Consider the following 23,422-nt stretch of genomic DNA (forward strand, 5'->3'; position numbering starts at 1 on the left):
AATACGTGGCTAGAGGAATGGTGCAAGGGGGAGGGATTCAAATTCCTGGAACATTGGAACCGGTTCTGGTGGGACCAGTTCAAGCCGGACAGTTTGCACCTGGGCAGGGCCGGGACCGATGTCCTAGGGGGAGTGTTTGCTAGTGCTCTGGGGGAGGGTTTAAACTAAAATGGCAGGGGGTTGGGAACCTGAGCAAGGGGACAGAGGAAAGGGAAACAAGGATAAAAGCAAAAGATAGGAAGGAGAAAAACAAAAGTGGCAGTCAGAGAAATCAATGGTTTAAATCAAACAGGGCCACAGTAAATAATAATTCTAATAGGTGTAAGAGCATTAAAAAAACAAGCCTGAAGGCTTTGTGTCTTAATGCGAGGAGCATTCGTAATAAGGTGGATGAATTAGCTGCGCAAATAGAGGTAAACCAATATGATTTGATTGGGATTACGGAAACATGGCTCCAGGGTGGCCAAAGCTGGGAACTCAACATCCAGGGGTATTCAATATTCAGGAAAGATAGGCAAAAAGGAAAGGGAGGTGGGGTAGCATTGCTGGTTAAAGAAGGAATTAACACAATTGTAAGGAAGGATATTAGCTCTGATGATGTGGAATCTGTATGGGTAGAACTGAGAAATACCAAGGGGCAGAAAACGTTAGTGGGAGTGGTATATAGACCTCCAAACAGTAATGCGGAGGTTGGGGACGGCATTAAAAGGGAAATTAGAGAAGCGTGCAATAAGGGCACAGCAGTCATCATGGGTGACTTTAATCTACATATAGATTGGGCTAACCAAATTAGTAACAATACTGTGGAGGAGGAATTCCTGGAGTGTTAAGGGATGGTTTCCTGGACCAATATGTCGAGGAACCAACCAGAGGTCAGGCCATCTTAGACTGGGTATTATGTAACGAGAAAGGATTAATTAGCAATCTTGTTGTACGAGGCCCCTTGGGTCGGAGCGATCATAATATGATCGAATTCTTCATTAAGATGGAGAATGAAGTAGTCGACTCAGAGACTAGGGTCCTAAATTTAAATAAAGGAAACTACGATGGTCTGAGGCGCGAGTTGGGTAGGATTGATTGGGGAATGTCACTCAAAGGGTTGACGGTGGATAGGCAATGGCAAACATTCAAAGACCGCATGGATGAACTACAGAATTTTTTCATCCCAGTTTGGCAAAAAATAAAACAAAAAAGGTGACTCAACCGTGGCTAACAAGGGAAATTAGGGATAGCATAAGATCCAAGGAGAGGACATATAAATTGGCCAGAAAAAGCAGTGAACCTGAGGATTAGGGGTAGTTTAGGATTCAACAAAGGAAGACAAAGGGATTAATTAAGAAAGGGAAAATAGAATATGAGAGTAAGCGTGCAGGGAACATAAAAACTGACTGTAAAAGCTTTTATAGATATGTGAAGAGAAAAAGATTGGTGAAGTCAAGCGTAGGTCCATTGCAGCCAGAATCAGGGGAATTTATAATGGGGAGCAAAGAAATGGCAGACCAATTAAATACATATTTTGGTTCTGTCTTCACAAAGGACACAAATAACCTCCCAGAGATGTCGGGGAACATAGGGTCTGATGAAAGGGAGGAACTGAAAGAAATCAGTATTTGTAGGGAAATGGTGTTCGGGAAATTGATGGGATTGAAGGCCGATAAATCCCCAGGGCCTGATAATCTACATCCTAGGGTACTTAAGGAAGTGGCCCTAGAAATAGTTGATGCTTTGCTGATCATCTTCCAGCATTCGATGGAATCTGGAACAGTACCCATGGATTGGAGGGTAGCTAATGTTGCCCCACTATTCAAAAAAGGTGGTAGAGAGAAAATGGGGAATTACAGACTGGTAAGCCTGACATCGGTAGTGGGGAAAATGCTAGAGTCCATTATAAAAGATGTAATAGCAGAGCACTTGGAAAACAGTGACAGGATCGGACAAAGTCAACATGGATTTACAAAAGGTAAATCGTGCTTGACTAATCTACTGGAATTTTTTGAGGATGTAACTGGTAAAATAGATAAGGGAGAACCAGTGGATGTGGTGTATTTGGACTTTCAGAAGGTTTTTGATAAGGTCCCGCATAAGAGATTAGCGTGTAAAGTTAAGGCACATGGGATTGGGGGCAAGGTATTGACTTGCATAGAGAACTGGTTGGCAGACAGAAAGCAAAGAGTTGGATTAAACGGGTCTTTTTCCAAGTGGCAAGCAGTGACTAGTGGGGTACCGCAGGGATCGGTCCTTGGGCCCCAGCTATTCACAATATATATTAATGATCTAGACAAGGGAATTAGATGTAATATCTCCACATTTTCAGACGACACAAAGCTGGGTGGGCGTGTGTGCTGTGAGGAGGATGCCAAGAAACTCCAGGATGATTTGGACAGGTTGGGTGATTGGGCAAAAGCATGGCAGATGCAATATAACGTAGATAAATGCGAGGTTATCCACTTTGGTGGCAAAAACAGGAAGGCAGATTATTATCTGAATGGCAATAGATTGGGAGAAGGGGAAGTGCAACGAGACCTGGGTGTCCTTGTGCACCAGTCGCTGAAGGTAAGCATGCAGGTGCAGCAGGCGGTTAAGAAGGCAAATGGCATGTTGGCCTTCGTAGCGAGAGGGTTTGAGTACAGGAACAGGGATGTCTTGCTGCAGTTGTACAGGGCCTTCGTGAGACCACATCTTGAGTATTGTGTGCAGTTTTGGTTGCCTTATCTGAGGAAGGATGTTCTTGCCATGGAGGGAGTTCAGCGAAGGTTCACCAGGCCGATACCTGGGATGGCAGGAATGACGTATGAGGAGAGATTGGGTTGATTGGGCTTGTACTCGCTGGAGTTTAGAAGAATGAGAGGGGACCTCATTGAAACTTATAAAATTCTGACGGGACTGGACAGGCTAGATGCAGGAAGGATGTTCCCGATGGTCGGGGAGTCCAGAACCAGGGTTCACAGTCTAAGAATAAGGGTAGGCCATTTAGGACAGAAATGAGGAGGAATTTCTTCACCCAGAGAGTGGTGAACCTGTGGAATTCTCTACCACAGAAGGCAGTAGAGGCCAATACATTAAATATATTCAAGAAGGAGTTGGATATATTTCTTAAGACTAAAGGGATCAAGGGGTATGGGGAGAAAGCGGGGACCGGGTACTGAATTTGGATGATCAGCAATGATCGCATTGAATGGCGGAGCAGGCTCGAGGGGCCGAATGGCCTACTCCTATCTTCTATGTTTCTATGCTCTTTCTCTTAATATACTTGTAAACATTTTTAGTGTTCTCCTTGATATCCCTGGCAAGTTTTTTTCTCGTATTCCCATTTTGCAACTCTTCCTACTTTCTTTGTATCCCTTTGCTGTTCTTTGTCTCTCTCCCAGTCTGTGGGATCTCCACTATTCTTTGAATTTGTGTAAGCCCTTTGTTTTAATTTAATTTGTATCTGAAATAGACTTTCTGGTTTTCTGCTCTCTTGGAAGTGCACCATTATTAAAACGTAACTCCGAATTTTACCGTCTACTGGATCACCATAACATTGAACAATAATTTTACAAATCATAAGGTTTATGTTTCAACAAGAATGACTTACATTTATATAGTGCCTTTACTGTAGTAAAACATGCTAAGGTGCTTAAATTAAACTAAAATTTCCAACTTTGCAGCCTTCTGGACTCAACATTGAGTTCAACAATTTCAGACTCTAATCTCTGGCACTATTTTTTCAGGCAGGAGCTGTTGATGATTCTGCCATCCCCATTTGCAACATTTAACCACTGCTGCCTTCCAACCCTTTTGTTCTTTCCTCCCCTCTGCACCTGCTTAAAACCTGAAGTACATGCTGTTATTTTTAACTAAAGGCTTGTTGGAATCTGGTCATTTCTCTCTGTAGAGTTGTGCAATGGAGTTGCAGACACCTGTGAATAGCAGCTCTGCCCAGTTGTCACTTTGTTTTTTTTGCAACCTTGGTTAATATGTAAGAGGTTCCACCGCATGTGCTGCAGTCCGGCGCGCCTCTGTGCTCAACAGCGACACTGGTGGTCAGTGCGAGCAATGCGTGGAAGTAGTGGAGGAATGCAGGCGTTGAAACTGCAGAGAACGACCGATGCAAAAATATTTAACAAAAAAGCGCAATGGAGAGCTGAAGTTAACGCGTGTTTAGGATTTAAAAAAAAAAATCCCTGCCTCAACATCTCTGTGCGCAAACTTTTAAAAGAACTTAAAAATGTAGTTTATGTTCAGAAACTCACTGAGAACAAATGCATTATTTTCATGGTGCAATTTAAAGATAAATGATCTCAATTCTAACGTCGACTGTGCTCTAAAATTTGCAAGGCAAACGCTGCAAAAAAAATCAGGCGACGCTGAAAATGACAGGGGCCGGGCTGCTATGCAAATGATGCGCCCAGCTTATTTACATACCACGCCCCCGCCGCCAATTGTTCTTTTTTGCGGGCGGCTGAGCGGGCCGTGTGTGGGGAATTTGCATATCAACGTTCCACCATCTGCATAGATTAACCCCGCCGACGCCGCTGATTGGAAGCGAGGGTTCCCGATGAGTTTTTACATGCCGACCTTCCCCACGAGCTTTTTTTTCACATACATTAACCTCCCGCGCCAGCGAGTGGTCGCACGGGGCAACCGGGCGGCTCGAGCGAAGAGAAAAAAAAATTCCCCACCTCAATAATAATTAACATTTACGCGCAAATAAAAAAAAGGGCGTGGGGGGGGAAATCTGAAGGAAAGGGGGGTAATAAGGGCGTGGTTTCCCCCCTCAATTTGCATAGAGCGGTATTCTTCTCATTTGCCTACCCCCTCAGCGCAGCGGCCATCTTTGTTATGATGGGGGCGTGAGGTATTCGGCGGATAAACGGCGGCGATAGGAAAGAGGGGGGGAAGGGAAGAAAATGTTTTTTTAATTTTTTACAAAAAAAAGCTCCTCATGAAACGACTCACCGGAAAGGTAAGCGGATTCTTAATTGAGATTCTGCCAAGGTTTATGTTTGACGACGGTGTTTTTTTTTAACAAAACGGGATTTGGTGTGTCTCTGTCTTTTTTCCTTTCCCTTCTCGGCGTCGCGTTGAGCGCCTCGCTCTCTCTCTCTCTCTCTCCTGCGCGCGCGCCTGCCTGCCTGACTCCCGGTGCGTAAGGCATCGCGCGTAAGTAAGGCGCCTGCGCGGCGGCCGCCGCACTGGAGCTGCACGGCTGCTGCACGAGACCACCAGTGCCACTGAGCATGCGCGCGAGGCGCTGTTTCCCCCCCCCCCCCCCACGCCAGCCAAAGCGCGCGCACACAACACACCGCACACTCACTCACTTAAACCCTGGTAAGCGGCGGAGTTTATTTTTTTTCCTTTTTTCTACTCATATACACTTCCCTTCCACCCCCGCTCCCCCCCACCCCCACCTTTTTAGTAACTGCGCTGGAAACTTCAAGTTAAGGTAAGATTAGTGTGCTTTATTGATGCCAAAACACCCACCCGCACACACACACGCATTTAATCTGGGGTTTTTTTGCAATTTTTTTCTCTCTCGAAGTTTTTGTCTTTAATTCCCCCACTAACCAATTTTTTTTTCCCCCAACATACTCCTGCAACTGTGCTGCTGCATTGCTGGGGGACTCTTGCTACATGCAAGTTTAGATTAGATCTCTCCTCTCCTCCCACCCACACACACACACACACATATGTGTGAACAAGTGCTTTTTAATGATTTTTTAAGTGACTCCCTTGCACGGTTTAATTAGATTTGGCATAATGCATCAGTGCTAATTGTGTCTCACCATATTAGCCTGCAACTGAGGGAGGGGGAAGAGTCAGCTCAGTGTTGCTGCTCTCTCTGTATAATACATGTCCCGGAGGAACGCTTGCCTGATTTCTGGTTATCCCTCACTCAGTAGCTCGACTGCGATGCGTCTGAAAATCCTGACAGACTGGAAAGCTGTATACTTGTGCAGTCTGGGAACTGTGTAATTTGTGTGCACGATTCTGCTGTGGGTCAGCCGAGAGATGACCTCCAAGTCGCACGGTCCCTTTGTACACTTTTTTTTGACAAATAAAACCATTTATAACATTCCTTGCCCATCTTGTTGATATTTGACACCTGCACCTAGATTGCTAACTTTTCATTGTGCGTATATATGTGACTGAGTGTATTGTGCGTTTCTGTGTGACAGAGTAAGAAATACTATATTGAGTTTGAATAGTTTTTGCTGTTGTAGATTTTTAATCTTGTAGTAAAGAAAGACTTGCATTTATATAGCTCCATTCATGACCGCCGGACGTCCCAAAGTACTTTATAGCCGCTGAAGTACTTTTTGAAGTGTCGTCACTGTTGTAATGTAGGAAACGCAGCAGTCAATTTGCGCACAGCAAGCTCCCACAGTAACAATGTGATAATGACCAGATAATTCTGTTTTTTGTTATGTTGGTTGAGGGATAAATATTGGCCAGGACACCGGGGATAACTCCCCTGATCATCTTCGAAATAGTACCATGGGATATTTTACATCGGCCTGAGAGAGCAGACGGGGCCTCGGTTTAACATCTCATCCAAAAGACGGCACCTAGGACAGTGCAGCACTCCCTCAGCACTGCACTGGGAGTGTCGGCCTAGATTTTTGTGCTCGAGTATCTGGAGTGGGACTTGAACCCACAACCTTCTGACTCCGAGGCGAGAGTGCTACCCACTGAGCCACAGCTGACGCTGTAAGTTGTAAATTTCTGTCAAAGCTTCTATTATGGATTGATCCTGTTCCCTCAGCTGGCAAATGAAGTGATTCCCCTTATTCTACGGTGACCAAAGACATTGAGCAACAGGCTCCTTTCTCAAAGTTCCTCTGTAGTCCCCTCTGGGGGGGGGGCAGTGTATGAAAAATGGCATCCTTTTTGGGTGGGGAGGGGGAACGGCTGGGGTCCTACTCAGTGTCTCCTGTAATGCTGCGGCCAAGATTGGGAATTTAGCGACGTTGAAGCCGTATCCCTTTACTGCACCACTATCCTTTAAGCAAAGCAGAGAAAAGATTTTGCAATAAACAAAAAGGAAAAAGCTTCATCAAATGTTATAAATCTGAAACAAAAATAGAAAATGCCATAAATACTCGGTGAGTTAGTTTCTGGGAAAGTATACCTTTCCAAGCTGGGTGTGTCTGACGGGGTTCACCCCTCAAATGCAAACTTGTCTTTTTTCACGGATACTAACTGAACTAGTGAGTGTTTCCAGCAGTTTCTGTTTTTGTTGAATATTTTGCAAGCCAGATTGAATATTCTCTGACTGTGTTCATATAAAGCATTTTTTTAAAACTACTTGTGTTCATAATACAGTTTAATAAAAGTTCCAAAATCATAACTTGATGGAGCCTAGATTTGTCGATGTTGAATTTGTATTGATCTACTTTAGAATAGCAACCTGCTGCCACCAAGGCAAGTAGTGAATTTGAATTCCATAAATCTGGAAATTTGTGAGTTTGGGCCAGAAAAAATGACCTTGAAAGCTGCTGGACTGTGGTAAAAGCTCAGTTGGCTCATTAATACTCTTCAGGGAAGGGGACTACCAATGTGCCCTACACATGATTGTAATGAACATTCTGTGGTTGATTCTTAACACCCTTGAAGTGGGATGGACAATAAATACAGCCTTGCCACTGTTGCCCACATCCCTAGAATGATTTGGCTTTAACTAAGAGGCTCATTTTGGGTTTGCTGTTCAGGGTACCTGGTTCTAAATAATGGGTCCGTGACATTGCCTGAATCTGTAACTATGGATTGTGTAGGGAGAGGGAGAATCTTGGGATTAGGGCATTTGAAGTTTGTTGTCCACATTGTAATATGCCTCAGACTTTCAGTTGGGAATTTTTTCCATCACTGCCCTTTCAGTGTAAGTTATGGGTCTATCGCTGTAGCAGTGCGTGGAAACAAAATCTGGCCTTGCTTTAAACTTTTTCAAATCAGTGTCTTGGGTTAGAAAAGTTACAAATCTAGGTGGCTTAAGTATATTTACAACAACTTGCATCCATATAGCACCGTTTAATGTAGTAAAACGTCCCAAGGCACTTCACAGGAGTGTTATCAAACAAAATTGACACTGAGCCACGTATGATATTAGGGCAGACAGAGGTGGGTTTTAAGGAGCGTCTTAAAGGAGGAAAGAGAGGTAGAGCGGTTTAGGGAGGGAATTCCAAAGCTTAGGGTCTCCTGCAGCTGAAGGCATAGCCACCAATGGTAGAGCGATTAAAATCAGGGATGTGCAAGAGGTCAGAATTGGAGGATTGCAGATATCTCAAAGGGTTGTAGGGCTGGAGGAGGTTACAGAGATATGGAGGGACTTGAAAACAAGGATGTCTAGGATGCTGATGATGACGATGATAAGGGGGTGCCAAGAGATGCCTCTAATGGAAGAGAGAAAGGGGCAACTTGCTGTAGTCTGTTGTTGTGTGGGTGAATCTACCAGCTGCTGGCTACGGTGTCATAGAAACTTTGGACCTTGTTCATGTGTCTGTCCTCAAATGAATAATGGTAGGGGTAAATCTAAGTAACAAAAGGAAAAAATAATTTACAAATATTGTTTTGAGTATTTAAACTCTTAATAAAATATTCCGTAGTTGCGTGATATTTAAGTGAGCAAACTTCATTTTTTTTAACCCCTTAATCCAATAAAAAGTGCATTAAATGGTTGTGTGAAATTTCATCAAAAAATTGATCACATGATTAAGGAGCTTGTGGAAAGCACTTGCTTACTGCAGTGCAATACAACATTAGGTATGTGGTCCACCAGGTGAAGTATATTTCAGGTGACCTTGCTTTTGGTGGTTCATTTTTTGTTTGATACTGTGCTGCAGTGTGTATTTCCAAAAGCGGTTTAAATTAGTAATGTTAACTTTCTCAATTTGGTGCAAAAAAACTGTTCCTGCTCGCACCTTGTAAAAACATGGGACTTTCAAATTTGACTCGTATGTACATGATGAAGCTCGAGTGTACTGCTGACATCTGCTTCCGAGAAAGTATTCATCATGGAAAATACTCCAGTACTGTGACTGCTTGGAGATTATTTTTCCAAAGTGGAAGAAAGTGCCAAACGAAGTGAAACAGGAAGTGGAATGTAGAAATATTCAAGATTATGGAAAATGAAATGAAACGAAAAAATAGAATTTTGATTGTCTAGGTTGAAAACTTTTTGCGACGTAGAAGTATCTTTGTTAAAATGACTGCTGCCCCTGCCCCGATGATCATGGCATTGGCCCAGGCAGGACAGTTTCCGTCGGGCTTTGATGGTACTGGTGCAGTTACTGATTGATAGATCATTGGCATTGTCTGCGGGCCTCTTGAGTCAGCTAAATTAATTGACTGACTTTTCAAAAGAGCGATTGAATTTTCCCAGCATCTTTGAGAAGGAAGGTGAAGAATGGGAGATTCTCCGGTCTCGGTGAGCGGTTGTGTGGCGGGTTTTGAAGAAAAAGCCAGGATTGCTACTTGGAAGGAATCCAGATGCAGCCTGGAACGAACAAGGATTCCATAATCGACCTAGTGGACTTGCCTACGATTTATGGTTGCATTGGTGATAAACGCCACAAAGCTGTTGCTGTAATGTCTAGATCTGGGCTCTGAAAGATTTGTGTTTACATGGCACCTAACTACTGCTGGTCATCATCAAACACCAGATGAAATATGGCAAGTTTCTGGTCCAAGGGGAGGCTCCTGTTCCTCTTGAAAAGGATTTTAAATAGTGGTGTGATGTCGAAGACTACATTCAGAAAGTGTGTTCGATGTATTGGATGATTTACCCAAATTGATTGGAATGCCACCCAAGTGCTGCTGTGTAAACATTAGCCAGGTGTAGGCTACTGCTGCAGTCAGCAAACGATCTATATTTAACTGTAGAAAGGTTGAAAGGCACTGAACACGTGGACAGTAGGGTTGCAAAGGGGTGGAAAGTTTCCGGGAAATTTCCGGAAATTTTCCACAGGAAGTTTAGCTTGGGAATTTTGCCCAAAAAAGCACATGCGAGCATAATATTGTTTTTTTTTGTATTTCTTTCATTTTTTTTCCACAGGTCTTCTCTTAAAATTACTAAGAGATGGAATCTTAATTATTAAGGAATTTCTTAATCAATATATGTTTATCTTCTTACTTGGCTTGTTTTAATAATTACAAGTTTTGTGTGTGACTGTGAACAAATGTGTCCTGATTGGGTGGATGAGCGATTAGCTCCCTCTATTTGTAATATTTGCATATCGAATTATGATTGGCCTGCAGGCATCTGTAAGACTGCTATAGTTTTTTTAAGATCCAGGTTAGGGGTCCTGAGGGAAGTCATTTTGTTTTCTGCTGATGATGTGATGATGCAGTAAGTAAATCAGACTTTATAACAAATAAACCAGTTACTTGTTGAACTCTGTTGTCCTTCAATTTAAAATATACAAAATAATACACTATTGGTGATGTAGCGTCGTGTGTGTACAGGTCATGCTTCCATCACATGGAGCATCAGCAAAAATGTACTCCCCCTGTTGCAATCGTGCTGATCGACCGCAGTTCGACACAGAGATGAATGCCCTTTATTTCTCTGCATAGAACAATGCCACGTTTACCGTCGGATGTGTGGAAGCATTTTACCCCAGGCATTAAAGATGGAAAGACTGTGTACATGTGCAAACACTGTAGAAAGCCATATGTAAAGAATGCCACAAAGATGCAGCAGCATTTATCCAAATGCAACAACTTCACTCAAAGCTCACAGCAGTCAGCCCAGAGTTCCTCTGCTTCCATTCAAGAAGATGATGGTTCTCATTCAGCATCAGGCTCCTTATCATCAGCAACTCCTGGCCCACTTGGAAGGTTCTTTGATACAATGGATAACCATTGCCAGAAGAATGCAGATGAGTGCCTTGCTCGAGCTGTATATGCAACAGGCTCACCCCTCATGCTCACAGCCAATGTGTACTGGAAGAGATTTTTCAATGTTATTCGCCCTGCATACTGTCCTCCCACCAGACATGCTTTGTCTACTTATTTGCTGGAGGCTGAGTATAACAGAGTCCAAGGAAAGCTCAAAGAAACGATAGCGATGGCAGACTGTGTTGCAGTTATCTCAGATGGATGGTCAAATGTACGAGGGGAGAGCATCATAAACTACATCGTCTCCACTCCTCTCCCAGTGTTCTCCAAGAGCACAGACACGAAGGACAACAGACACACAGGCACATACATTGCTGATGAGCTGAAAGCGGTCATCAATGATCTTGGATCACAAAAGGTCTTTGCAGTAGTTACTGACAATGCTGCAAATATGAAGGCTGCTTGGGCTCAAGTGGAGGAGGCCTGCCCTCATATTACATCTATTGGGTGTGGAGATGCCGGAGTTGGACTGGGGTGGACAAATGTAAGATGCATTTCTCCACTTCACCTGAAGAAGGAGCAGTGCTCCGAAAGCTTGTGATTTCAAATAAAGCTGTTGGACTATAACCTGGTGTTGTGAGACTTCTTACATCTATTGGGTGCGCAGCTCATGGGCTTAACCTGCTCCTCAAGGACATCATGGGTTTGAGAACCATGGAAGCACTGTACAAGAGAGCCAAGCAAGTTGTTAAGTATGTCAGGGGAAAACAGGTAGTTGCAGCAACCTACAACTCCAAGCAAACGACAAAGAACAGGAACACCGCACTGAAGCTGCCCAACAACACTAGATGGGGTGGCGTTGTCATAATGTACAACAGCCTTCTGGAGGGTAAGGAGTCGCTGCAAGAAATGGCAATATCCCAGTCTGGGGATATGGAAACCACCATCAAGAAAATACTGCTGGATGATGTGTTTTGGGAGAGAGTGGTTAGCAGCCTTAAACTACTCTCACCAGTAGCATCTGCAATTGCTCAGATTGAAGGAGATGACGCTGTCTTGTCAGATGTTCTCAGGCTTTTTACTGATTTTAAAAGAACAAATCAAATCAGCATTGCCCTACCCACATCCCTGCTGCTCAAAGCAGAGGAGAAGGCAATTGTTCAATTCATACAGACGTGTCAAGAATTTTGTGTCAAGCCGATTCATGCTGCAGCATACATGCTGGACCCAAAGCATGTTGGGAGACCAATACTTTCTGGAGAACAGATCAACAGCGCTTAGTGTGATTTCTACCCTCACACCATCTCAATCTGGATGTGGGCAAAGTTCTGGGAAGTCTGGCAAAGTTCTCTACCAAGCAAGGTCTTTGGAATGGGGACAGGATATGGGAATCATGCAAGCATATCAGTGCACATACCTGGTGGAAGGGACTTTGTGCATCTGAGGCCCTGTCACCTATTGCATCGGTGATACTCCAAATCCCACCTTCATCAGCGGCCTCTGAACGAAACTCGTCACTTTTTGGGAATACGCATACAAAGGTGCGCAACAGGCTGACTAACGAGAGAGTGGAGAAACTGGTGGCTATCCGGGCGAACCTACAACTTATTGAGCCAGATACAGAAGTGTCCACCACACAGCTAGACACTGACACAGAGGAGGAAATGGACACGTCAGAGCTAGAGTCAGAGAATCAGGAGGAGCAATGAGGAGTAGAAGACTCAGAAGGGACAAAATAAGGACAAATTACAGGCTAAATAAGCTGACGCTCTTTATTTTATTTTAGATGGGTCTTTTTTGTGGGGGTTCAACAAAGTTCAAAATTATAACCTAAATAAAGTTTTGAAAGCCTGTTTTTATTTGTATGAAACAGTATGTCTATTTTGACGACAAAGATAATATAAGGGTCAGAGACAAAAACCATCAGTGTGCAAAAAAACTCAAAATTCCCACGGAAAGTTTCCCCTTTTAAAAATTCCCAGAATTTTGCAACCCTAGTGGACAGTGTGAAAATCAGCTGCCTAGGTGATTTTTCTGGTGACAGTGACCATAATTCGATGAGATTTAAGGTAGTCATGGAAAAGGACAAGGATGGACTGGAAATAAAGGTTCTAAATTGGGGGAAGGCCGATTTTAATATGATAAGGCAGGATCTGGCCAATGTGGACTTGGATCAGCTACTTGAAGGAAAATCCACATCGGAGCAATGGGAGTCTTTCAGAAAGGAAATTGAGAGAGTACAATGGCAACATGTTCCCGCAAAGGTCAAGGGTGGGACCAACAAGCCCAGGGAACCTTGGATGTCAAGGGATATACGAGAATGGATTAGGAAAAAAAGGGGGGCTTTTGGAAGATACAAAGGACTAAAGACAGAGGAAGCCCTAGAGGAGTATAAAAAGTGCAGGGGGGATACTTAAAAAAGAAATTAGGAGGGGCCATGAAATAACACTGTCGAGCAAAATAAAGGAAAATCCTAAGGTGTTTTATATAAGTATATTAAGGGCAAGAGGATAACTAGGGAAAGAGTAGGGCCCATTAGGGACCAAAGTGGCAAACTGTGTGTAGAGCCAGAGGATGTAGGTGGGGTTTTAAATGAATTTTTTGCATCTGTGTTGACTATGGAGAAGGACGATGTGGATATAGAAATCGGGCAGGGGGACTGTGATATACTTGAACATATTAGCATCGAGAGGGAGGAGGTACTAGCTGTTTTAGCAGGCTTAAAAGTGGATAAATCCCCAGGCCCGGACAAGATGTATCCCAGGCTACTATGTGAGGCAAAGGAGGAGATTGCAGGGGCTCTGACACAAATTTTCAGAACCTCTCTGGCCACAGGGGATGTGCCAGAGGACTGGAGAACAGCTAACGTAGTACCATTATTCAAGAAGGGTAGTAGGGATAAACCAGGGAATTACAGGCCAGTGAGCCTAACATCAGTGGTGGGGAAATTATTGGAAAAAATTCTGAGGGACAGAATTGGTCTCCACTTGGAGAGGCAGGGATTAATTAGGGATAGCCAGCATAGAATTGTCAAGGGAAGATCATGTCTGACCAATTTGATTGAATTTTTCGAGGGGGTGACTAGGTGTGTGGATGAGGGTAGTGCAGTGGATGTGGTTTACATGGATTTCAGTAAGGCTTTTGATAAAATCCCGCATAGGAGACTGGTCAGGAAGGTAAGAGCCCATGGGATCCAGGGTGCCTTGGCACATTGGATCCAAAACTGGCTTAGTGGCAGAAGGCAGAGGGTGATGGTGGAAGGTTGTTTTTGTGACTGGAAGCCTGTGTCCAGTGGGGTACTGCAGGGATCTGTGCTGGGTCCCTTGCTATTTGTTGTCTACATTAATGATTTGGATGTGAATGTAAAAGGTATGATCAGTAAGTTCGCAGATGACACGAAAATTGGTGGGGTGGTAAATAGCGAGGAGGGAAGCCTCAGGCTACAGGACGATATAGATGGGTTGGTCAGATGGGCGGAACAGTGGCAAATGGAATTTAACCCTGAAAAGTGTGAGGTGATGCATTTTGGACGGACTAACAAGGGAAGGGAATACACAATGAATGGTAAGACCCTAGGAAAGACAGAGGATCAGAGGGACCTTGGTGTGCATGTACATAGATCCCTGAAGGCAGCAGAACAGGTGGATAAGGTGGTTAAAAAGGCATATGGGATACTTGCCTTCATTAGCCGAGGCATAGAATATAAGAGCAGGGAGGTTATGATGGAGCTGTGCAAAACACTGGTAAGGCCACAGCTGGAGTACTGTGTGCAGTTCTGGTCGCCACACTATAGGAAGGATGTGATTGCTTTGGAGAGGGTGCAGAGGAGATTTACCAGGATGTTACCTGGGCTGGAGCGCTTCAGCTATGAAGAAAGACTGGACAGGCTGGGGTTGTTTTCCTTGGAGCAGAGAAGGCTGAGGGGGGACCTGATTGAGGTATACAAAATTATGAGGGGCATAGATAGGGTGGATAGAAAGGAACTTTTCCCCTTAGTAGAGGGGTCAATGACAAGGGGGCATAGATTCAAGGTAAGGGGCAGGAGGTTTAGAGGGGATTTGAGGAAAAACTTTTTCACCCAGAGGGTGGTTAGAATCTGGAACTCACTGCCTGAAATGGTGGTAGAGGCAGGAACCCTCACAACATTCAAGAAATGCCATAGCATACAAGGCTACGGACCAAATGCTGGAAAATGGGATTAGATTAAATAGGGCTTGATGGCCGGCGCAGATGCGATGGGCCGAAGGGCCTCTTTCTGTGCTGTATAACTCTATGACTCTATAAGCTCTGAAATTCCCATCTAAACCTCGCCACCTCCCCATCTCTCTACTTTTTAAGACGCTCCTTAAAACCTACCACTTTTTGACCAAGATTTTGGTTACCTGTCCTAAAATCACCTTGCGTGACTTGGTGTCAAATTTTGATAACGCTCCTGTGAAGCGCCTTGGTATGTTTTACTTTGTTAAAGGAGCTATGTAAAAAAATGCAAGTTGTTTGGTCAGCAAATGGAAGGCTTTGTAAAAGAACAAGAACTACATTTTTTTGTGCATACCTGGAAGCTTGGCTCGTGTCATTTTACAGCACCACCAAAGGAAGTTATTAACGAGGTCCTCTCGCGCTGGGACATGTAGCATTTGTGATCAATGGAGGGAGATTCTAATTATGCTGACATAGGACTTCTTAAAGAAACCTGCTTCCAGTCGCTGCTCACGATGCGGTCTCCTCTACATTGGGGAGACCAAACGCAGATTGGGTGACCGTTTTGCGGAACACCTCTGTTCAGTCCGTAAGGGGGACCCCGAGCTTCCGGTCGCCTGTCATTTTAATTCACCGCTCCATTCCCACTCGGACCTCACCGTCCTCGGCCTCTTGCATTGTTCCACGGAAGCTCAGCGTAAGCTCGAGGAGCAGCACCTCATCTTCTGATTAGGCACTTTGCAGCCTTCTGGACTCAATATCGAGTTCCACAATTTCAGATCATAACCTCGGCCCTTATTACATTTTTACTTTTTTCCACCCCTTTGTTTTGGGTCTTCCCTTTTTCCCCCCCCCCTTTTTTTCTCTCCCACATGGCAGCTGTCTCTCATCCTGCCAGTACACTTCACACCTAATCTGAGCCGTCTTTGTCTCCACTGTCCTATTACCATCTCGTCTGGTTTTGAATACCTCTTAATGTCTCTTTACTTCTCTTTTTTTCTATCGCAGCCCTGCCTTCGATCTATTTTATTTCCTTTCCAGTTTTGAAAAAGGGTTCACCCGAAACGTCGACTTTTAATTTCTCTCCACGGATGTTGCCTGGCCTGCTGAGTTTTTCCAGCATTTTCTGTTATGGAAGGATGTTGCTCCTTTGCCATTTGATCGATTTGCTGCAACCCATTTGGAAGCTTGCATCATTCAGTCAGTGTCCCAGATGTAAATAAATTGTTTCCTGTGTATCCCAGACCCTGATGGTGTATTTCATGGGGCCATGTGCATCTTTATCTTTATATATAGACGCCTACATTTGAATCTTCTTGCTTTTTCTGCACTGTCTCAAGATTAATTTTGAAACCAGAGTTTCTGCAGTGCCATCCAGCTGTCGCAGCCTGGGGAGGGAGGGGACAGATTGTCTCGCTTGTAGTGGTTTCCTGCACAAGAAGTTGGGATTCTCCCCAAAATTTAAAGTTTAATCAAGCATTCTGTATGCTTTTCCACCATTTTCTTTCCCTCTTGTGTCACAGATTGCTTACAAAATTCGCATGGAGGAGTTGACGGTCATCTTGAGACTTGCTTGACCAGGTTGTCTAATTCTCTGGATTGACTGACTAAGCCATTAGAATCCTACACAGAACCTCCTGATGTAGTGAACGGCCATATTTTGGGGGCATCAACCCTGTGAATGCCTGCATGGTTTTTGAAAAGTTAGAATTTCAAGTAAGTCAGAATTATGCTGCTAACTCCCAGGAAAGCCTAAAGATTACAATGTCATATTGCAAGTGTGTTGTGCACTGATGCAACTGACTTCAATCCAGCGGAGTTTGAAGTGCTACTAGATCTGGAATTCCTGCTGAGTTTTGCTTCAATCCTTTGTTGTTGCTATCTCCTTTATCATCTGCTTTTTGTAGGAACTCTCTTGAAGGAAGCATTTTGTGATGTTCTGGTTCATGGGGGTGGGAAGAGTAAGTGTTTTTGTTCCTGTGGACTTTAATGTGGTTCTGAGCAAGTCAATGAAAGATCATTTTGAACCTGTGATCATGTGTGCTTTCACTCACAACTACCTTGCCTCACTCCAAAAGGTTAGTAAATTCTTCTTAGGCAGTCCCTTGGAACTGAGGATGACTTGCTTCCACATTAAAAATGAGTTCTCAGGTGACTGATGAGTCCAATGCGGGACCTACAGTCTCTGTCACAGGTGGGGCAGACGGTGGTTGAAGGGGCGGGTGGGTGGGGTGCTTGGGTCGACCTGCACTGGGCTTGGGCTTCCGCTTGCTGCCGGCGAAGAGACTCGAGGTGTTCGGCGCCTTCCCAGATGCTTCTCCTCCACTTTGTGCGGTCTTGGGCCAGGGATTCCCAGGTGTCGGTGGGGATGTTACATTTTTTCAAGGAGGCTTTGAGGGTGTCCTTGAAGCGTTTCCTCGGCCCACCTGGGGCTCTCTTGCCGTGCCGGAGCTCTGAGTAGAGCGCTTGTTTTGGGAGTCTCGTATCGGGCATGCGGACAATGTGACCCGTCCATCGGAGCTGATTGAGCGTGGTCAGAGCTTCGATGTTGGCCTGAGCAAGAACACTGACGTTGGTGCGCCTATCCTGCCAATGGGTTTGCAGGATCTTGCGGAGGCAGCGTTGGTGGTACCTCTCCAGTGCTTTGAGATGCCTGCTGTACATGGTCCATGTCTCTGAGGCATACAGCAGGGCATGTATCACTGCTGCCCTGTAGACCATGAGCTTAGTGCCGGGTTTGAGGTCCTGGTCTTCAAACACTCTCTTCCTCAGGTGACCAAAGGCTGCACTGGCACACTGAAGGTGGTGTTGGACTTCGTCGTCGACATCTGCCCTTGTTGACAGTAGGCTCCCGAGGTATGGAAAGTGGTCCACGTTGTCCAAGGCCTTGCAAGCGGTGTGGCAGACCCATCATATTTTGTTTGAACTGCACATTAGACAGTCCTCCAGCCTCATTCTTTTGAGTTCCAGGATATCCTGGAGACAAACTCTTATCTGGTGCCTCCTGTTTCTTCTATTGAAGGGAAGTATCACCTATGTGTTAGGCCTTTTATGTAGTTACTAAAAAAGGCACTCCCTATAGAAAGGAAATGGAGTAGCGTGGAGAAGTTGGGGCTTTTTTCACTACAGCTAAGAACCTTAAAGGATTACCTGATTGGCAGTCTAGATTATAAATGATTATGATGAGGTAAATCGTGATTGTTTCCATTGGCCAGCGAGACAGTAATGAGGAGGCAGAAATTTAAGATAATCACTAAAATTTCAATGGGAGGTTAGGGAAAAAATTATTTACGAGATCACAAGATAATTACAGATGAGGAAAGCCATTTGGCTCCTCTTAATTCATCCACCCAGAATGACCCATAAGTCCTCCCATTGCGTCCAATTGGTTCCTAAATGATTCCAGGGTTTTCATCTTCACTACTTTACTTTATCTGGAAGCCCATTCCATGTGTTGATCGGTTTGTGTGAAGAAAAACTTACTGGTGTCAGTCACAAATTTACTGTTTACCCATTTAAACCTGTGACTTCTGCCATACAGTTTACAATTTTATATACTGCTAATAGCACCTCAAACGTGTCCTTCGATGCAGAAGAACCCAAGCTTCTGCAGTCTTCATAACTATGACCTCCAAGACTAGGAGATAATCCTCATGACTCATCTCGGAACTTCTCCCGAGGCTTGAATGTCTCCTTTGTCTCTGACTAAGCTTGGTTGGGAAAAAGTTCAACCTCCACAAACAAAACTTCCTCCAAGCTCACCCTTGTTTCTCTATCTGATTTCACATAGCTTGGAGTTGTTTGTTGTTTGTTACTTTCTTTGGACAAAGAACTGAGGGCACACTCTTAGAATGAAGACTTGATCACAGCAGAATGGAGGAATGAACATACAACTGTTGAGGCTGCAGGTGCCTTTAAGGTTAGTGTCCCGAGGTATCCTTCCACCCTCCTCCTCTTCTCTTCTCTTTCCCCCCCCCCCCCCCCTCTCCCTCCATGGGATGACTGCAATTGCTATTTACATGCAAAGGTTGAACGTCTTTCAAAGAATGCGAGCTACCGTGTCTCCGGTAGGTAACCAGCATTGTGGGTACTTGCAGTGGCCATTTCATTTCCTTGTTGGTGTAAATACTACAAGTATATATGCATTTTTGTGTATGATTGATATTGGGACACAATTAATTGATCCCAACGGCAAATAAAGCGATAATGGTCTTCATAATACTCTTGAAAAACATTTCTTGATTTTCCCAACTATCTATTTTGGGTGGATGCATATTACTGGCCTCCTAATGTTCTTTCTCTATAGAGCTCCGTGGAAGCAACCATTAGCAATTGTTACAAGATGTGTTTGCATTGGTACCAATGCAAGGAAAATGCATTTAAGCCGATATACTGTTATTCGATATGCTTTGAACTCCTCACTTTTGCTTCCACCATTACCATCACTAGAGAGGCTGTCACTAATGTTATAATGAAACGATTCAAAAATGTCTCCAGTCAACCCAAATTTGGAAGGACAGAATCTCTAATTGTACTGGGTGTCTTTTTTTACTGTATCATTTGAGCATACAGTAGTATGAGAATTTCACACAGCCAGTGTTATGTTTTATGGAAATTCTAGCAACAGCAATGCAAATAGGTGTCCCCCACTCAGAAAAGAATGAAAACAGCTGCTCTAACCTTGTTCAAGGTGGTGAATTTTGTACTTGTGTCCTAATCCTATCTTTCTTGCTTTGTCCTATCTATACCTTTTTAAAGATCACTATCATTTCTCCCCTCAACCTCCTCTTGACGCTTGACGCTTTCTTTGTGATGCATCATTTGGTCTGATTTGTGAAGGTGGTATGAAATTAATTTATTGGGCTATCCTTGAAGAGTGTCCATAGCAAAAATTCTTGGTGGTTGAAATTTATCTTGTGTGAATGAAGTGTAATAGTTTTAGGGGTTTCTTCACATGAAGAGATGCCTGTGGCTTCCAAAAGCTAACGTATATTGCACTCGGCTCTGAAAGGTAATTGCTCTGGGGAATAACTTTTGTGTTTGAATATTCAAGTTTCTCATGAAGTCTGGCACAACGGAGCCCTGTCACACAAATTGAATATTGCCACCTCACAATTTTCGGAAACTGCGTTCAGGCGGTTTACCGGAGATTGGTAGCAAATGTGGGTTTTTTTTTGTTCAACTGTTCCGTAACGGATCGAATTGTTAGTTGATTGTGCAGCAGTTTTAAATCCAGTCATTGTGAAGTGCAGTTGGAGCCTTGATAAACACACAGCCAATTGTGTGTTTGTACACTTGATGGAGTGAGCTGGGTTGGCTGAATGGCTGGCTGTTTCTTGTTGGCTTCCTATGGTCTTGAATGGAGTTCTTCAGGAGACTTCATTTAAAAAAAAAAAAAAAACCCACCACAGAAACTAGTTGCCGCAGAAATGTGTAGAACATTCTAAAATTAAAGGAAATTTATGCATTGGTAGCCTACAAGCGAAGGGCATCATTAATCTGCTTTAGAAGTGAATAATTTATTGAAAAGTGTTCTACATTTCTTGGCACTGGATGTATCTGTGCATTCAGCCATCTCCACTTTTCCAATCTCTCGCTCATTCCTCTGCATCAGTTGATAACGCCCTCATCTGAGTCTGGAGGTTGTTGATTGAAGCCATGCTTCAGGTCTTGTGCACCAATGGTAGGCTGGCCGCAGTGCTAAGGGAGCGCTGCACTGATGAGTGATTCCCTTTGAATGGCCATTCCAGTCGTTTAGGTGGATTTAAGATTTCGTGGCGTCATTCTTTGGAAGAACGGGTAGTTATCCCAGTATACTGGGTAACAAACATTCCTACCTCGACAAATATCACCAAAAGATGGGTTAACTGGTCGGTCATCTTCTCACTATTTGAGTGATTTCACTGTTTGTATAATGGTCACCAAGTTTGCTTGCATAATAATCATTACATATATGTACAATGCTTTTGAGATTTGATCAGGCACTATATAATCACAAGGTTTTTTCAATATTGCAATTGTACTTCTGAAGATAATAAGAACATCACAGGTACCAAGAAGAGAGGGGGTAAAATAAGCCAATGAGCCAGTGGAAGTCAGTAAAGTTGGTCTGTTTTGTGAAACCTGAATTAGTGAATCTTTCAGGATTTTTGGTACAATACTGTACCAAAGTAACCCCCCACCCCACCCCTGGTTGGGAAACTACAGAGGAGATAGCAGAGGTATTATTATCAAAGAAAGAAACTCAATAGTAAAAGTAATAGTGTCAAAAAGGGAGATACAACTAATCCAAGGAACTATAGACCAGATAGCATAATGCCATTGGTAGGTAAGGTACAAGAATCTTTGTTAAAAGATCAGATAACAAAACATCTAGAGATGCAAAATATAATATACTCGGCATGGATTTCTAAACCAGCCATAGCTCAGTGGGTAGCGCACTCTCCTCTGAGTCAGAAGGTTGTGGGTTCAAGTCCCACTCCAGAGACTTGAGCACAAAAATCTAGGCTGACACTCCAGTGCAGTGCTGAGGGAGTGCTACATTGTCGGAGATGCCATCTTTCGGATAAGACATCAAACCGAGGCCCCCTTCTGCTCTCTCGGGTGGACATAAAAGATCCCATGGCACTATTTTGAAGACGAGCAGGTGAGTTTTCCCCTGTGTCCAGGCCAATATTTATCCCTCAATCAACATCACTAAAACAGATTATCTGGTCATTATCACATTACTGTTTGTGGGAGCTTGTTACATTACAACAGTGACTTCAAAAAATACTTCATTGGCTGTAAAGTGCTTTGGGACGACCTGAGGTCATGAAAGGCGCTATGTAAATGCAAGTCTTTTTTTAAAACCTTGTTGAATTCTTTGAAAAGAGTAGATAAGGGCAATGTAGTGGATGTGGTATACATAAACTTTGAGAAGGGCTTCGATAAGGGTTCCACATAAGAGACTCGTGACAAAGAACAGGGCACGTGGAATCCGTGCCCAGGTAGCAGAATGGATTGAAACATGGCTGCAAAATTGAAAACCGGCTAGGTGTTGAAGGAAGTTTCTTGGACTGGCAGAAAGTGGGAAGTGGTGTTCCACAGGGTCCTGTGCTGGGACCACGGTTGCTCACCATATCCAGAAATGGACTCAGAAGTTGGAAGTATGGTGTTGAAATCTGCAGATGGTATCAAATTAAGGTGAGTAGCTAATAATGTGGCGGACCACCAAAATACAGGAAGACATACACAAGCTTGCAGAGTGCCTGGATAAATGGCAAATTAAATTCAAAAAAGCAAAAGTGTGAGGTGGTTCATTTTGGTAGGAGGAATAAAGAGGCCACTTATTCCTTGGAAGGCAAGAAACTAAATGGGGTAGAGGAGCCAAGAGGTCTGGAAATGCAGATACAAAAATCACGAGAAGTAGCAACATCAGTTGATAAGTCCATAAGGACTGCAAACAAAATACTGAGGTTCCTTTCTAGAGGAATAGAATTCAAAAGTAGGGAGTAAATGTCAAATTTATATAGAATCTCGGTTAGACCACACTTCGAGTGCTGGTCTCCATACTACAAAAAAGATACTGAAGCACTGGAGAGATTGCAGAAAAGATCCATGAGGTGATTACCAGAATTGAGAAGATGCAACCATCAGTAAAGATTGAGCAGCCTTGGTGGCTCTTTTCTCTGGAAAAGAGGAGACCTGACCGAGATCTTGTAAAAATTCTGAACGGGTGCGATGGGGTGGATGTGGAGAAACTGTTTCCACATATGGGCGAGCTCAGAACAAGGGGGTATAACTAGAAGATCGGCACTAACAAATCAAAAAGAATCTCGGAGGAATTTCTTTACACAGAGTGTGGTGAGAATGTGGAACTCGCTGCTACATGTGGTGGTTGAAGAAGATAGCATTGAAATATTTAAGGGAGGCTTGATGTATATGTGAGGGAGAAAAGGATACCGGGAAAGGCGGGAAGAGGTAATTAGAGTGGGAGGAGACTCGTTTGGAGTATAAAAATCGGCTTGACCAGTTGGGCTGAATGGCCTGTTTCCGCGCTGTAGATTCCATATAATATGTTTTCATCTGTTTAGGTCACATGGCTCCAGCAGTACAACCTTGTTGCTTATTTAAAAGCCCCAAAAGTTTCCAATTTTAATCATTTTGATTTTGGTACAGTAAAGAAATGACCTATAGGTGCTTTTACACTGCGTGAGACCCACATCAGTGTAGCTGGTTCGAGGAACTTGGACTTTGTGCAGCGGGCTGCTGGGGATTGCCAAGATTAGCGGCTCGAAGACCCCTTTTTTTGAAAACCAGCTCTCCAGGGCATCAGTTTTAGTGAGTCTTGGCAGTTTTACTGCTTCTAGTTAGCTTCTCTGGCACCATGGTTCAGGAACTGTCTGCACCAACTTGACAATGCCCG

General features: G+C 43.8%; 1 protein-coding gene across 9 annotated transcripts in view; it reads left to right on the forward strand.

The window, feature by feature from the left end:
• The first annotated feature begins 4,433 nt into the window (after positions 1–4,433).
• Positions 4,434–23,422, forward strand: part of LOC147099439 (activating transcription factor 7-interacting protein 1-like) — a 212,057-nt gene continuing 193,068 nt past the window's right edge. For 2 of the 9 annotated variants that reach the window (XM_085969596.1, XM_085969599.1), the window contains exon 1: positions 4,434–4,948. The gene's annotated coding sequence lies outside the window, so the exon portion shown is untranslated. Of the gene's footprint in view, positions 4,949–5,050; positions 5,429–23,422 lie in introns of those variants that run through there. The other 7 variants (XM_085969593.1, XM_085969594.1, XM_085969587.1 and 4 more) reach the window with 6 other exon arrangements.

Source organism: Somniosus microcephalus, chromosome 28 (assembly GCF_052327205.1).
Source record: "Somniosus microcephalus isolate GS21.2 chromosome 28, FLI_Smic_1.0, whole genome shotgun sequence".
Classification (NCBI taxonomy): domain Eukaryota; kingdom Metazoa; phylum Chordata; class Chondrichthyes; order Squaliformes; family Somniosidae; genus Somniosus; species Somniosus microcephalus.